Source organism: Phyllostomus hastatus, unplaced genomic scaffold (genome assembly GCF_019186645.2).
Source record: "Phyllostomus hastatus isolate PE091 unplaced genomic scaffold, TTU_PhHast_1.1 phas_scaffold_755, whole genome shotgun sequence".
NCBI lineage: Eukaryota > Metazoa > Chordata > Mammalia > Chiroptera > Phyllostomidae > Phyllostomus > Phyllostomus hastatus.
The window spans coordinates 8,191,972-8,207,325 of record NW_025334039.1 but is presented as its reverse complement, the minus strand read 5'-3'; the positions used below and the strand labels follow the sequence as shown (position 1 = coordinate 8,207,325).

General features: G+C 36.6%; 1 protein-coding gene and 1 non-coding gene across 7 annotated transcripts in view; both read right to left on the bottom strand.

Moving 5' to 3' along the window:
* ANKS1B (ankyrin repeat and sterile alpha motif domain containing 1B) overlaps positions 1–15,354 on the bottom strand; it is an 830,913-nt gene that overhangs the window by 661,013 nt on the left and 154,546 nt on the right. The gene's annotated exons all lie outside the window — the stretch shown is intronic.
* On the bottom strand, positions 9,702–9,808 carry LOC123810754. The gene has a single exon (XR_006784308.1). It is a non-coding gene; the product is annotated as a U6 spliceosomal RNA (small nuclear RNA).

The window sequence follows — 15,354 nt, the reverse complement described above, 5'->3', positions numbered from 1 at the left end:
ACAACTGAAATTCTACAGGGTACACTCTCTGACAACACAAACCAACAAAAAAGTATTTGAGAAATCACAAAACACATAGAAGCTAAACAATATGCTTTTAAATAACTCATAGGTTAGAGAAGAAATCACAAAAGAAATTAGAAATGATTGTGTACTTAATAAAAATAAAAAACACAGCATGTCGAAACTGCAGGTACAACTAAGGCATTGTCTACAGGGAATTTCAAGAGCAAATAACTACTCAAGTAGAAAATAGACAAAATATATAGTTCTGTATCTATAAAAGTAATTAAATTTGTAGATTTAAATATTCACACAATCTATTTCTAAGTATTTTATCCTTTTGAAGCTACCACTAATAAAATTATATTCGTCAAATGTTCATTGCAAGTATATTCATTACTTACCATTTTACTTTTTTTTTATATATAACTCATGGTTTTTGCTTCCTTATTCTGCCTCTATGGATTTTTTTTTCATTAAGCAAATATTTTCTGATGAAGCATTTTAATGTCTTTAATGATTGTTTTTGCAAATATATTTGAAAAAATATTTCCTACTGGTTGCTTTAAGGCTTACCATATACATCTTAACTTACAGAAATCAACTTCAATGTGTATTAAATACCAGTGAGATATAGAAAGGTCACTCCTATATGAAACCAATGCTCCTATTTCTTTCCTCCCATTTTTGTGGTATGACTACATATATATTAGCTATAATGGTACAGAGCCATAAAAACATTATTATAATTATTATTTTTTATAATTGTATGTCTTTAAAGAAGTTGAGAGAAGAAAAATTATATATTTGTACTTTTTGTTATATTAGTTACAGTAACAAGTCTTTTTTCTCTTGCTGCTTTCAAAATCTCCTTGCCTTTGGTGTTCAGCATTTTTACTAGGATATGTCTGTGGATAACTTCGTGTTTATCCTACTTGGAATTTTTGAGTTTTTGGGATATGTAGATTATTATTCTTTAAGACATTTGGGGAATTTCAGACCCTAAGTTTTCAAATATTTTTCTGCTCTTTTCTCTCCTCTCCTTCTGGTATCCCCATGTATGTCGGTGCAGTTAATGGTGTCCCACATTTCTCTGAGGGTTCATTCACTGTTCTTCATTCCTCCTCTCTCTGCTCTTCAGACTGCATAATCTATTGATCTGTCTTCAAATTCGCTAGTTCTTTCTTCTGATAGTTCATATCTACTGAATAGTCCCTCTAGTGAAATTATTATTTGTTTTTTGTTTACTTTTCAATTCCAAGATTTCCATTTGATTGTTTACACTTTCCATCTCCTTATCAATAGTCTCTATTTGTTGTGAAATTGCCATCATACCTTCCTTTAATTACTTAATAGTTTCCTTTGGTTCTTTGAACCTATTTGCAAGGCTACTTTGAAGTCTTTGTCTATTAATGTGGCATCTAATCTTTTCCACAGATGTTACATTTTGCCTACCTGATTTACAGTGTATGGGTCATGCTCTCCTGCTTCTTTGCATGGCTTACAATTTTTCATTAGGAACTGGACATTTTAGGAAATACATAGTAAAACTTCTAGGCACTCCTCTACCCCTGTGGCTTGTAACTGCTATTTGCATGATTCTTTAGTGACTGGATGGATTACTTTAGTGACGTTCATCTCACCCCTACCGAGTTAAGTGTCAGACGCTGCTCCTGAAGAAGGCACAGCTTTGCATATGCGTGCCCACACTCACTCCGGTATGACTGTGATTTTGACAAAATTCTTTTGTCTCTTTTTTTTACCACACCCAGCTGTTTTCAAAAATGCCTAAATTGCTCTTGAAGGATTAATTAAATTCAGACTCTTTAAAAGAGTACTTCCCAAAATCAGTGGTTAATATTTGCTCTGGCCCCATGCAGGCTCTTCCAAGCTATTTGTTTCCCAGGTTATCTGCTTCTCCTCCCCAGAAATATCTCTGAGCCTAGGCTCTGGAGCTGGGGATATGGACAATGGCACACATCAATGTGGCACTTCCACTTTAGGAGCTGAGTACTCATTGCAGGGGGCAGGGAATGGGACACTGGCAGGGAGAGGTCTGGGTGGACAGCAGCCTTCAATCTTCTTGAGTTACCTCACGCAGAAGGAAACCATCACCTTATAGACCATGGCAAGAGTGATCAGGGCCCCGGTACTCACAGCAGTGCCACATCCAAGACAGAAAGTTCATCCCATGAGTAGAGTTTAAGTAGAAGAAGGGGCACACGCTTCTGGCTACACACACAGAATTTAGCCTCAGCAGGTAGTTGGAGAAGGGTGAGAAAGGGTGATATTCCTGCCTCTGCCAGAAAATAGCCCTCTGACTGGGAGCTGGAGGGAGAGGGAGCCCTGTGTTCTTGGTCTCACCAGTGTTGAGTTTCCATCGTGCTGAGTTGGGATGGAGGAGGGAGACAGCAGGTCTCAGTTCAGATACCATAGAGTCTCACTATTCTCACCAAAATATAGATACTGCTCTTGAATAAATGTTTCTTCATTTACTGTATACCCTTAGGACCATTCACAGAGACATCAATTTGTTTTTATAATGATTTCCCCCAGTTTTACTGGAGGAAGGTCCACTGAGCACCCCATGCAGTCAGGCCAGAGTGCCTCTGGCCAACTGATTAACAAACGTGGTGTAGTAATTCAGTGAGGAAACGAGACTCTTCTTCAAAATATGATGCTGGGCAATGCAGATCGAAAAAATTAAATTCAACCTTTCTCAAATCATATACAAAATAATTTTAAATAAATTATATCCCAAAGTGTAAAACTGTAAAACCTTTAGAATGAAACATAGGAAAAAGTCTTTGTGACTGTGACTTTGGGATAAGCATAAATTTCTTAATTAGAACACAGAAAGCATGAATCATACACCGCAAAATTGTTAATATGGACTTCATCAAAATTTATTAAAGCTTGTCCTTCAAAAGACAGTGTTAGAAAAATAAAAAAGCAAGCCAAAGATTGTGAAAATAATTTTCAAACCATAAATATGATAAGAAACTTGTTTTCAAGATATATAAAGAACAACTTCAACTCAATATTAAGAACATAAACAACTGAAATGGGCAAAAGTTTGAACAGATACTTCAAAGAAAACATACAAATGGCAAGTAAGCAAATGAAATGATGTTTAGTATCATTTATCTTCAGAGAAATATAAATTAAAACCACAGTGAGATACCCCTGTATACCAACTAAAAATGGTTATAAGTAAAAAAAGTGGTGATACCATTCATGCCAGGATATGGAGCAACTGGAATATTCATACATTATTGGTAGGAGGTTAATAAGTCACAGCCACTTTGGAAACCAATTTGGAAAGTTCTTTAAAAGTGAAACATATATGTAACATCTGACATACCAATCCAACTCTCACATGTCTACCACTCCTACAAAAGAAATAAAAACATGAAAACTTGCATGCTACTATTCATAACTTTATTCATTATAGCCATTGCAGCCAAATGTCCACCAACAGGTGAATGTATAAATATATGGTGGTATATCTATACAATGCAATACTAATCGGTAATAAAAGGGAATAATATATAAGTGAAAGAACCCAGCCATAAAGGAGTGTACAATTCTATTTATATGAAATTCTAGAAAAGACAAAGTGGTAGTAATAGGAAGAAACTGATGGCTGTGTAGGGTGGGACTGCTGGGTAGAAATCGATTGCAAAGAGAAACAAAGGATCTTTGGTGAGATGACAGAAACAGTCTGTCGCTATTGTATTTCTGGGTATATTAATACTTATCTGTCAGACTCATCTCTCTGTACCCTTTAAGTGGGTAAATGTTATTGTATGTAAATTATATCTCAATACATTTTTTTAAAAGAACAACAGAAGGTTGAACAGCTAAGTAGAAAAAGATCAGCAAGATTGAGACACTCAGTCCCCATACACTGAATAAGCTAACATACTAGAGATTCTGGAATTATGTCAGCAGATAAGTAAATTTTCTTTTGTCAGTCAATTTCTTTCAGTTATAAAAACAACATTTCACTTAAATAAGATTTGTGAAAATTAGGTTTAAAAATAATCACATTATTGCAGCTGAGAGTTATTTTTCCCTTGCAAATTTAAAAAAAAAAGGTATTGAAATGTCATAACTAACAAAGTTGAGTTTTATTTAGCAGATAAAACTTACCTCCTCCCCACTTACTCCCACTTAACTTCCCCCACTCCCCCACCCCCACCACAAAATAGAGTACACTTCCCATCACCACTGCCTTTATGTTTGGCCATTTGGACACTTGAATATAAAGCAGGATGTCTGCAGAATTTAAAGGTGCCTGCAGAGTATGCTCTCGAATTCATACATCAACATATGAATACAGCTCAGGCATCCCACGGGCCCCTTTGAATTGGCCCTCAGAATGAGGCACCGGGAACAAGCCTGACCTTGCCTCAAAACTTGGAACTGAACCACAGCCTAAAGCAGAGCCACTTATGAGAAAATTAAGTTAGCCTTGGTGTGATGATGAGTTTGGTGGAGGTTTGTTACACATTTCTGTGGCGATAGCTGACTAACACAGTAGCTAACATTGTGGAGAATGTACAGTGAGCACTGAGCTAAAAACTTGACATGCACTACCCATTTCGTCATTACAATGAATCTGTAAGAGGACATATTTTTGATTGTCTTTTTTAAACACATGATAAAACACTGAAGCACAAAAAGAAAATGATTTCATTATCCAAAGTCTCAGAGCTAGTAACTCACCAGGAAGGATTTAAACCTAGGACATTATAACTCCACTACTCACTCTCCTATTCTCCGTGCTCCATAAGCTCGATGAATCGTTTAATCAGTGCCCAAAATGTAACAGCAGAGTGAGTGTCATCAGTCATTTGAAAAGAAAATTGTACTCAAGGTGGTATTATCCATATGTAACAAAATAGCTAATTATCAGACTGTGGTGAATGCACTGATTTTGAAGAAATTGGGTATTAAAAACAGGTTTAAAACTTCTATCCTTCTAGCTAATAGTCAAAAACTTTCTAAACTAGTGGTTAATAATGCTTTTCAATGCCCATACACTCTTTCTTTCACCTAACCCTCCAGTCTTCATATCTGCAGCTAAACGGCCATCTGCTTACTGTACCCAGATCCCGGGTTGTAGGTGTCTGGGAAGAAGAATGCTCTGCCTTGACTCCGCTGCAGTTACCATTCAGTGTCGATGGGAACCTCCATATTGCTTTGCCCGTGTTGTATTTATCCATGCCTACTCCCTTTTTCATTCCCCACAATATCCATTCCTAACTTTAATCACTAGCATAACCCCTAACTTCAGTATTATTCCTTCCTCTTAGGAAACCTGCCTCCAATTTCACAGAGAAAGAATATTTCATGAGGCACGAAGTTTATGAACTTTTTTCCCCTCACCCTTATATCCATCGTCCCTCTCATTACCCCTTACTCTCATGTCTCAGATGACTAATTCCACACCCGTATTCTTGATTCTGTCTCCCTATCTCTACCTTGCTGTATCTATTTAACATGTTTCTGTTTGTCCTTCTACTGGGAAACCTACACACTCCTTTCTCCCTTATCTTAAACCAACCTCCCCACCAACTCAATTCCCCGACAAACTACCAACTCCTATTTTCCCTTGATTCACTATCGCACTTCTGGACAAAGCAGTCTGAATCAGCTCTCTTCACTCTTTCGCCTCCAACTCATCCCTCGGGAGTTGGCTGGCTCACGTCTCCACCTCCTTCAGGTCTGTGATGAACGTCATTCTCTCAGTGACACCGTCCCTGAGCAGGCAGGGTAAGCTTCAATGCCTCATTCCACCTCCTTCGGCGCCCCACCTCCCTCCCTGCCCCCCGCCCCCTGCTTTATGTTTCTCCATAGCACTTATCATATTCTGTCATATTACTTTCACATTTTTATTTGTTTATTTTCTGTCTCCCACAACTTAAGTGTGACTAGAGAATATTATGATAAATATTCTCCAATAAAATGAAGAATATTATCAATAATGATTGGCTCTTATTGTGACAATAGATACTATAACGCAGAGCCTTTATGAAATATTTCAGGAACCAGGTCGGGCAGCAGCACTGTTCCTGACTTGCACATAAAACGCCAGATTAAAAGGCAGGGCAGACAAGCCGATCACTGGCCAGCACGAGAGCAGACTGTCACTCACGAGAAGAGAGTCAGTGTGCGAGTGAGATAAATACTGTCCCCCCCGAATCGAGGTCATTTAAGAAATAGGAGAAAACACTTGAACACACAAAATAATGTGCTCTCAGCCTGACTGAAGAGAAAACTGTTTTGTGAAGCAAAGACAAGCAATAGCAATTGGGAACAAAAAACACTGAATTGTGAAAAAAAGATGATTATCACACAGAAATCACAGGGAAAAAATGAGAAGCAGCCTTTTTCCAAAGAAAACTAAATATGTGAAGTACAACACAGTTTTAAACCCAGTAAGACCTAGCAAGATGACTGCACGTGGGAAAAGAGAAACTAGAGAATTACTGTCAGAGTTCCAGCTTGGACAAGATCTTGCCTGAATTAGAATGAAGCGAGGAAGAGTGGGACAGGTTGAGCTGCGTTTCAGAAATGCTGGATGCCTGGAAAGCACCCAGGTCAGCAGGTCCAGGGTGAACTTGGAAGTGTGAGTGAGAAGGCTGTGGCTGACGATGTAGAACTGGGATATCTGATATACAAGTAGTCATCCATGCCACAGCAGTAGAGAAATCACCAAGGTAAACCATTTAAGTTTAAAGGCTAATTCAACAAAAAGTACATAGTTTGATACAGGAGAGAGAGAAGGAAGTCTGGTATCAGATATAAGAATGGAGCAAAATGTTTCCAGAGGCAATGCCTTCCAGTGGGGGTGGGAAAAGGGGGAGAAAATGGGGAGATCATTAACAGTGTCAACAATGTAAAAAATTTAAAAATTTAAAAAATGAAACAACAGCAAATATTAGTGCAGTTAGATAACAACTAGAGAGATTAATGCCGACATATCCCAACATTTACATTCCCTGCTCCAGGAAACCACTCATCATCATCCAGATATGACATGTTCTTTTCCTTTGTTTATTCCCTCCAAGTGGACTATCTTCCCCCTAATATTCTCCAGTTTTTTATGGCCATTATTCAAGACCCAGTTCAAGTACTTTCCTCCGACACACAATATCATGGATTTATTTTTCTAGGGTAAGAATTTGTTCCAAGTAGATGAAAAGAGTGTCTCAAGGGTGATGTATTAACTCCAAAACCTCACTCTCCATACAGATACATGTACTGGGAGAAAGAAGGAAAATTCAAAACTAAAGATAACAAATAGTGTATCTAAATTTTCCTTGAAGTTTAGATGGCATCATGAAAATATTACAGAATGTGAGTGGTACACATAGGCTTTCTGAGCACACTGCAGGGTCTATTTGGAGCTGTAACTATGCAGGCTGGGCACGGCTAGCTATGGGTGGCACAAAAGCAGGCTGTGACACCGTGAAAAGTGAGAGGCCACGCATACATCATATGCCTCCAGCACAATCTTTCTACCACGCTGATTCAAGTGGCAATGCAGGCTGCGTGGATACAATTTCTTCTTTTTACCTAAGATAATTTTTCTTTTAAAAGGTAATATATGAATGTGATTTTTAAAAAATGCATGTGATGAAACATGTCCCCTTTGTCAGAGGCAGCCACTATAGAAAAGGTTTTTCATTTACATAAATATTTACAGAAATACTCAATGAACCATTAACTACCCAAGTCTCTATTATAACCAGATAATCCCCAAAAGACTATAGCTACTTGGAAATAGAGTCTTTGAACTAACAAACACAGCCACAAATATTTATTTGGATATATGTCATTATTTGTACTGACAATTTAAGGTTCTTTGAGCCAGAGGCTGTATCTTACATATCTTTGCATTTCCAAAGTATCTCACATGCACTCACATCTTTGCAGAGAAAACTGTTTACTTTTGATGAAGCAATAAAGTCACAAAAATGGTGAATTTATGAAGTTTTTATCTCAAAATTAGAGAAGCTGGAAATTATATGGCAAATAGAAAAAAAATTTCTTGAAGCCCATCAATCTACTTTGAACCTATTTCTTCCCTATATTTTTCTAGTTGAAGAAAGTAATTGATCAAGTTCAAGTTTTAAATATTGAGCAAAGTGTATATTTTCTAAACAGATACTTGAGCAAATCTAAAAATTGATTTTTAAATGTCAGAAGCCCAAGGCTCTACAAATTGTGATGAGAATTTATATGTGTTTCATTATAGATTTGATCATTTAGAAGATAAACCCTAGATTTGCATGCTGGTATAGGAGAAAAAAATGTCAAAACAAGGTGAGTGCATTAAAAATGAGATGTTGTCATTTGACGGAGGGAGCAATATGACAAGGTCTGTGGTATAGAGGCTGCATAATTTTTAAAAAATCTAAGTATCTTGCTGTTTACTAAATTGGTAAAAAAAAAAAAACCCTGAAAAATATACATTAAAATGCACACCAGTGTTTAAGTTCTTATTCTTGAACTGCTTTTCTTGTTTCAATTACAGATATTAGAAGCTATTTTCAAGCACATCTTCACATCCTTGAATTTTTCCAGGCAATAGCTATCAGTGTCTTCCTTTGTCTAAACTAGCCAAGGCTTGATAACAAATCTTTGACCTCATGATACCGTATCTGCTTCCTGTAAGTGCTTCCCTCCATTTATAGCCTTGCTGGTGGAAACTGCCTTAATTGTTCAGATAGTATCTGATTTAAACAACCTCTTCTAAGCAGGTACATAATTATAATAAGTGATGATTATCAAAGTCTCTCTACAAAAGGTCTTGTTACTGGAAGTCTACAGTACTAGGACACCTCTTAGGCCCTATGGGTACATTTCATTAACTATAATATATATGCAATTTACCACTAATCTAGTCACTCATTTTTTTCTGTTTCATTTCATTTATCATTTTTTTTATTTGCAATTACAGTTGAGACACATTATTATATTAGCTTCAGGTGTATACCCCAGTGGTTAGACGTTACATAACTTACTATAGTCACTCATTCTTTATAAAGTGATTTCTAAGTATAATATTCATCTTCATTATGAATATATATACTTAAAGACTTTATTTAATTATTTTTAGAGAGAGGGGAAGGAGGGGAGAAAGACAGGGAGAGAATCAATCAATTGTTTCTCATACACCCCCAACTGGGAACCTGGCCCGCAACCCTGGCATGTGCTCCAACTAGGAATCGAACCAGCAACTTTTCAGTTTGTGGGATGATGTGCAACCCACTTAGCCACATCAGTCAGGGCATGAATAGACTTTGATGCGTCTATTTCTAAAATCACTTTTTTGGAAAGACAAGTGATCTTTCCCCTCAGAATACAATTCAAAATACGACTTTAACCTTTTGTGACATGAAGAGGAAAACAGGATTAATTATCTTATAAGGATCTGTGTGTGGCTCTAGCCGTGTATTTGTGCTGAATAATTTTAAAGTTTTTTGTAACTTTTCCTGCAATTTTCTACCCCTGTGAGACTCGGACAGCAGTTGAAGTATTTGTCACCAACTATAAAAATGATTAAAGTAGTAATAGCACAAACACTAAACTGGTATTGAATAGATGTATTTTGTGGGCATTTCCCAAGATGACAGCCATTAGAAAATAAAGCAGTGTTCATTTATTTTTTTCTTCTTCTTTTTTTTTATATGGAATGCTTCATGAATTTGTGTGTCATTCTTGCACAGGGGCCACGCTAATTCACTCCGTATTGTTCCGATTTCAGTCTTTGTGCTCTCGAGGCAAGCACAGAGCAGTGTTCATTTCCCCTGAAGCTCTCCATAGTGAAGTCTGTCTTAGAGCGAACTATGTCCACCAATGCGTCTTTAAGTAATGCGTTTTTGAAACCCTTCCTGCCTCTTGATAACTTCCCTAGCTTTAATTATGTTCATTCTGAAAGGTATGTCATTAACAATCCCAATGAGAAAAATGGTGACACTGGAAAATATTAAAACATCTGGGAAAAATAAAATAGTGGAAGTGACAAGAGAGAAAGAAGGTGGGGGGCTGATGTTTTAAATGAATTTTTACTTTCAAAAATTCACATAAATAGACTAATTTCTCCGGTTTGAGAGTCAATCATATGACACTCTCAGCGTAAGATTTCTCAACATACATCAAATAGTATAGAATTTGACATAAGCCTTATATCCTGGACTTGGTCAACTTAAAATAAAAATTTCACTACCAGCTGTGACCCCGAGCCACAACGACACAATGCACACTCTGATGCATTCCCCATACTGTTGTCTGCAGGTCCCTACGTTCCCCTCTCCCTCCACATTCTGATTAACTCCTGAAGGCAACCTGAAATCAGTAAATACGCTGCTACAGCTGCAGGCATTCCCTTCTTACTGTGGTCAGTGGCTCTGTTTTCAGTACTATAATTAAAGCTATAGAACTGCTTCATATCCCAAGTAGATGCTCTACCCTTGAAGGATTAGAAATCCCAAATGGAAAAATACTACAAATAAAAAAATAAGTTAAAAAGATGCTTTAAAAGCTTCTTTAAAAATCCAAAAAGCTCTTCTAAAGAAAACATACAACCATTTATTAAGGGGGTCTTTGCAGAAAGTTAGGATTTTCAAACACTTTAAACATTTTTTTAACTTTAAAGTGTTACTAACTTCTTATGTCTAATTAAATAAACAAAGAGAACAATAAGAAAGTTAGATAAATGATCATTGCAATTGTGTACAAGTGCAAATGCATGGAGACACAGGGCTCAGAATATAACACATACACAAACAGCTGTGTCAGAGTGACGGAATTTGTGAGGTTTTCTTTGTTTTCTAATTTTCCTTTAATCTTGCGGAAGAGTCCTCAACATGGCACCCGCTATTACCGTCTATTGTCACACTTGTGTCTGATAACTTGTGGTTGATGCACTTGGAGTTTTCTAAGGTAAAAAGGGTAAAACTTTATTCAGTTCTTCAATATATGCACTTTACTTTTAGAATCATAAGGAAAATTACTAAAAACTAAGGTCAGTGATCATACCTTAAATTTGGCAAAAAGAATCATGTCCATGATATGTCCTAAAGAAACAAGACCATTTTCTCCATTTATAACTAAAGTATAATATAATATTACTTACAGTGTAATAAAGACATGGCAATATATAAACAGTAACAGTATTAACATTATATATTTTTAGAACTTCAAGCCCATAAAGGGTCTTAAGGACATGAAAAGTGACTTAGCATAATGGTCAAGAGCTAGAGCCAGCGTTTGCATCTCAGCTCTTCAATTTGACAGCTTTATGACTTTGGCAAATTAAGTAACTTCTCTGTACTCCAATTCTCTCCTACAAGATGGGAATAATTGTAGTACTTCTCTCATAGAGATGATGTGAAGGTTAGTAAGTTAATATACATAAACATCTGTGCTCAATCCACCATTTTCAACCAGAAGTCTCTCGTGTAGAACTCAATATTACTCAGTATATAGAATTAGACAGAGAAGCCTTTACACAGAGAAGCTGTGTTTGCCTTATGTCTAGTTGACACGATAAATAATTGTAGTGGAATGCAGTGAGATTTAACTGCTAATATTTATTAAGGAATAATAATTAACAATTAGCACACTTAACATATGCCAGCATTGTGATAATCTGTAACAATCCAATAATATAGATTTGTCAATCCCACAGATGCCCAAAGGAGTTCAAAGGGTTCATGTTGTAAAATGAATATGTCTGTTTTCATACAAGTCCAGGAAGCACAGAGAGTCCCAAACAAGTTGAACCCAAAGAGGTCCACACTAAGACACATCATACTTAAAATGTCAAAGATTAAAGATAAAGAGACAATCTTAAAAGCAGGAAGAGAAAAGCAGAGAGTTTCTACAAAGGAGTTACCGTAAGACTGTCAGCTGATTTCTCAAAAGAAACTCTGCAGGCAAGAAGGGACTGGCAAGAAGTATTCAAAGTGATGAGAAGCAGGGACTCACATCGAATATTACTCTATCCAGCAAAACTATCATTTAGAATTGAAGGGTAGATAAAGTGCTTCCCAGACAAAGCAAAGCTAAAGGAGTTCATCATCACCAAGCCATTATTATATGAAACATTAAAGGAACTTATTTAGGAAAAAGAAGAATATCAAAACTATGAACATTAAAGTGGCAACAAACTCACAACTATCAACAACTGAATCTAAAAAACAAAAAAAACAACTAAGCAAACAACTAGAATAGGAATAGAATCATAGATACAGAGATCACTCAGAGGGTTATCAGCTGGGAAGGAGAAGGGGGAGAATGGTAGAAAAGGTATAGGGATTTAGAAGCATAATTGGGTAGGTACAGAATAGACAGGGGAATAAGAACAGTGTAGGAAATGGAGAAGCCAGAGAACTTACATGCATGACCCATGGACATAAACTGAAATAAAGGGGGAGATTGCTGGAGGGAAGGGGTAAACCAGGCAGAGGGTAATGGGGGAAAAATGGGACAACTGTAATAGTATAATCAATAAAATATACTTAAAAATGAATATGTCTAGCCCTGGCTGGCATAGCTCAGTGGATTGAGCGTGGGCTACGAACCAAAGTGTCACAGGTTCGATTTCCAGCCAGGGTACATGCCTGAGTTGCAGGCCATAACCCCCAGCAACCACACATTGATGTTTCTCTCTCTCTATCTCCCTCTCTAAAAATAAATAAATAAATAAATAAATCTTTTTAAAAAATGAATATGTCTGTTTTGGATTTTATTTGCATAATAATCAATTAATAAAACAATTATATGAGTAATTTTCCACTTTAAAGTGAAAGTTTAAACATTGTATAGGGTACGTCAAAGGAGCGTGCACTATGTGGCTGAGATCTAACAAGTGAACCCGTGACTCTGCCACTCAATTGATTCATTTCTCACTAGAACCCTGCTGCCCACTGTGGAACTTTTCACCCATAGGTACTTTCTAAATGTGTCTAAAATAAGTATTATTAGCTAACTTATACCAAAAAGGACCCATTATTAAAGACAAAAGCTTATGCAACTTCAATGTTGAAATATAAAGAGAAGCATAAAAACAAATACTGGTTTTGTTTTTTCAATCCCTTCTGCTTCTAATGATGTTTTATGAATTGTACACTTGAAACCTGTATGGTTTTGTGAATCAAGGACACCCCAATAAACTCAATAAAAAATGAAAAACAAGTAAATAACAATAAACATCGTACAAATGTGTCACAAAGCTCAACTTCACCAGAATTTAGGTTACACTGCTCTGCTCAGGAGTCATTAACAAGGTATCTCTAAACACTTGAAAAAATATTTTAAAAAGAAATACATGGTGGGGATTCCATCCACGTGGCTTTTCACTTAATGAGAATAAAGTGTCTCCATGCTTGCAATTTGCAGACAAGTACAAAATAGCAGTCTCAGTTTTCTGTCTTGTCACATAGGAAAACACACTAAAATCATTTTTTAACTGTTCATTTGGTATGCATAAGATGTAAGCATCAGATTGCAAAAGTATTTTAATGCTGTAACTAAAAACAAAATTATAATTTACATTTTAATAATAAATATAACCTGTCATTTTAGCCTTCAAAAACCTAATTTAAAGTAAACGCATGCCTCATATGTCATATCAAAAATATATAAATTCACCTTTAGTACTCATAATTATACTTAAATTAACTTCATGATATACAATATTTAACTACTGATCGAAAATATATCAACTCCTATTTTTGAATTTTCTAAATACTTAATGGTGTTCAAGAAACCACACAGAAGCATAATAGTTCAAGAGGAATATAAGGTTGGAAAAGTCCACTCTTGCCCTGGCTGGCGTAGCTCAGTGGATGGAGCACGGGCTGGGAACCAAAGTGTCCCAGGTTCGATTCCCAACCAGGGTACATTCCTGGGTTGCAGGCCATAACCCCCAGCAACCGCACATTGATGTTTCTCTCTCTCTCTCTCCCTCCCTTCCCTCTCTAAAAAATAAATAAATAAAATATAAAAAAAAAGAAAAGTCCACTCTTAAACAAGCATAATTATTTCCATTCTACCAGTAATGACAAAAAGACTCAGAAATAGAAGTAATTTCCTAGGAGGCTACATAGCTGGTGAGCGGCAAAACTAGTTTTAGGATATAAACCAGGGCTGTAAGACTCTAGGTTTTTATAAAATTGTGATATCGATGGATAATTTCTATATTCCTAAGGTTTCTGAATAAATTACTTCCCTAGTCAGTAGATAGCTTTATTGAGCCAGCACCAAATAATGATAATCATCTAACTAAATAAATAATTCAGTGTAATCAATATTGTCTCTAATCACCATCCATATAATACCCAAAAATCAAACTAAAATTTCCTTTCCTGTTGTCACCCAACATCACCTTTGAAGAACTTTTAGTTTTCATTGCTTTTGGCCTCAGCAGTGGGTCATTTCCCCTCAAATGTTCTTATTTGGTTCCTGTCATATTATACCATCCTGCATTTTCCACTACCTCTTTACTTCTTTGTCTGTATCAGTCACAGATAGTATTAGATAAAGTCAGACTGACAGACACCCCAGATGCAGACACTGCTTGTTAAATTAAATATAAGCATTATGGAAGATAACACTGCAGCAAAAATGTAGCAGACGGCAACACTATCCAAGACAGAAAGAGGTATGAACTCCAGGGCCTGAGATTCTCAGGAAGAGACGCACAGTTATGGATGACTCTATCAGAGACAGTCACATCAGCTCAAACCCTGAGAAAGCAGCAGTGTTCCACCCACAGTCTGAGACAGGTCGATCCCTTCAGTCTCCAAGTCGTGTAACATTTAACATGACTGCAAGAGTACTATATATAATACAATCAAGCATCTTTTAAAAACCCTTAGTTCTTATCCTCAGACTCGATAGTTTAGTAAAGCCTAGCCCACGTAAATTCCTAAATTCAGCATCATGGACCTGGAACAAGACATCTCAGGGAGTCATGCTACATAATCAGTTTTAATCTCTTTCATATATGTTCCATATTCACTGTATTCCTCATATTCCTTAATGATGGGACTCTTAAAAGGTTCACATCTCAACTCCCTTCTCCCTCCAAAATCCCAAACTTTACTCTTGTGTTTTTAATTCCAAAGTCAATTTTCTTTACCAAGCTTTCTTCTGGAAATTCTACCTGTACCAGGTGTCACCCCCTTGGAATGCTGCAGTCACCTCAGGGTTCACGTGTCTGAAATTGGACTCGCTCTTTGCAACAAAGCCAGTTTCCTCTCTGGCCTCCTTATTTCTTTTCTTTTCTTTTCTTAGCTGCAGAAGAGTTAATCCTTGAAACCTCTCTTC